This window comes from Triticum urartu, chromosome 7A, assembly GCF_056163025.1.
Source record: "Triticum urartu cultivar PI428250 chromosome 7A, HENAU_Tu73, whole genome shotgun sequence".
NCBI lineage: Eukaryota > Viridiplantae > Streptophyta > Magnoliopsida > Poales > Poaceae > Triticum > Triticum urartu.
The window spans coordinates 114,350,490-114,352,909 of record NC_141879.1 but is presented as its reverse complement, the minus strand read 5'-3'; the positions used below and the strand labels follow the sequence as shown (position 1 = coordinate 114,352,909).

Sequence of the window (2,420 nt, the reverse complement as noted above, 5' to 3'; positions counted from 1 at the left end):
ATTAACAAAATTGAATACTAATTCATACAGGACGTGCAAGAAAATGTTGCAACAAATTTCACTAACAACAGATTACCAAAGATTGACATGACATTTTTATCTAAAGAGGAGGCCTGCTCATTTTATAACAAATATGCAAAAGCTACTGGTTTTAGCATCCGAAGAGGGAGTCACCATAAAGTGAAGAATACTACTGTAATACAACAATGGACATTTATGTGCTCCCGTCAAGGTATGGGTTGCTTGTATTTTGTTTTGGTTATACTACTATTACTTTTGGTTTCACTAAGATAATTACTTTAATTGACAGGATTCCGTGCTGAAGATAGCAGAGAGGATTCTTTCAGTTACAATAGGCCCGAAACACAATGTGGTTGTCAAGCCCATATGAAGATAAGTCTCAAAAATGGATTGTATTATGTGTACGAATTTGAGGCAGCACATAACCATCCTCTTGCTACTGGAGACATGACCCTATACTTAAGATCCCAAAGGAAAGTCACAGAAGCACAATTAGCAAACGCTGAAGTCGCAAAGTCTGTGGGCATTTCAAATAAAACAACTATAGATCTTATGGCCAAAGAAGCATGTGGACTTCCAAATCTTGGGTTTGCACCCGAAGATATGAAAAATCGTTTGTACTCTAAGAGAACACTTCAAGCAAAGAAAGGAGACACAGGGGGGTGTTAGAATACATGGAGAAGAAGGTAAAAGAAGATGCCAATTTTTTATATTCAATTCAAGTTGATGAGGATGATCTGATAACTAATATTTTCTGGGCTGATTCAAAAATGATATCAGACTATGCAATGTTTGGTGATGTTATATGCTTTGACACCACATATAGGAAACTAGATGATGGGCGTCCCTTTGGTTTGATTGTTGGGGTGAATAATCGCAAGAAAACCATGGTCTTTGGTGCTACACTTCTCTATGATGAAAATGCTGAAAGTTTTGGTTGGCTTTTTAGAACATTTCTAACAGCTATGTCTGGGAAACATCCAAGGACTATTCTGACTGATGAAGATGCAGCAATGGCCAAGGCAATCAGTAAAGTCCTTCCTCAGTCTCACCGTAGACTTTGTGTGTGGCATATGAACCAAAATGCTTGCAAGCACCTTGCTAGGGTTGTTGAAGAATATAAGAAGTTCAATGCTGATTTCCAGCATTGTATCTATGATATTGAGGAAGAAGACGATTTTATAAATGAATGGAATAGAATGCTAGACAGGTATGGACTCTGTGACAATATGTGGCTGCAAAGGCTGTTTGAGAAAAGGGAGCAATGGGCACTAGTGTATGGCAGAAATACATTCTCAGCCCACATGAGCACTACCCAAAGAAGTGAAAGCATGAATAATGAACTAAAGCGGTACATTAGTATTAAATATGACATGCTTACTTTTTTTGAGCATTTTGAGCGTCTAGTTGCGGATAAAAGATTTGTAGAGGTGAAGTGTGACTTCAAGGCGTCAGAAACTACTCCCAAGCTGAAGGCAGAAGGTAGCTATGTGTTAAGGCAAGCCGCAACTACATATACTCCCGCAATATTCAAGATGTTTCAGGAGCAAGTGCTTCGGACCCTGAACTATGACACATTTCTTTGTGATTCAAGTGATAAAGAGAAGAAGGTTTACACAGTAAAATTTCATGGAACGCAGCGCGAGCATGTTGTTAGTTTTTATCCAAACGAAGAAAAGGTCAATTGCAGTTGCAAGAAGTTTGAATTTGCTGGAATCCTCTGCTCTCGTTGTTTAAAGATACTTGATATTAATACCCTGAACAATATATACTGAAAAGATGGACAATTGATGCGAAAGTGCTAGAGATAACAAGCAATCGCAATATGCATGAAGATCTAAAAGCAAGAATGTCGAACTTTTACAAGGACTTGTGCAGAATGTTTATCCACATAGCTGCTCGCGCCGCAGAGTCCGATGAAACATGTGATATGGCTGCTAAATGTGCAGAGCAGCTAGCACGAGATGTGGAGCAAAGCTTGATAATTAGAGTTGATCCAGACCCAAATCCAGATTTGGGTGACTCCTCTCTTTCGCAAGGTATATAGTTATATACTATACTACTAGTTGCATAGAGTATATTCAAAGACTTACATTTAACTATATGGTTGCAGGTCTGAACATCGACTCTACTAGAGTTTCAAAGCATAACGAGGGGCTTCACATGCCAAGAGGTATGAAGGTCAAGGAGAAGACTGTACGAGGATCAGCAAGACCCGTTGGTGGCTTGGAGAAAGCAGCAACAACAAAGAAAAAGAAGATAGATGATTCTTTACAACTACAACCTGAAATGCCTTTCACAAATCAAATGCCTATGTATAACCCAATCTTAATGGTATAAGAAGTCGAAGCTTTTTGACTTTATCTCCTTTTTAAACTTGAACCACACTTAGTTTTGCT

The 2,420-nt window shown here is 38.6% G+C and overlaps 1 pseudogene; it reads left to right on the top strand.

Moving 5' to 3' along the window:
• Window positions 1-695: 695 nt before the first annotated feature.
• LOC147958409 (protein FAR1-RELATED SEQUENCE 5 pseudogene) lies at window positions 696-1,796 on the top strand (annotated as a pseudogene).
• The last annotated feature ends 624 nt before the right edge of the window (window positions 1,797-2,420 follow it).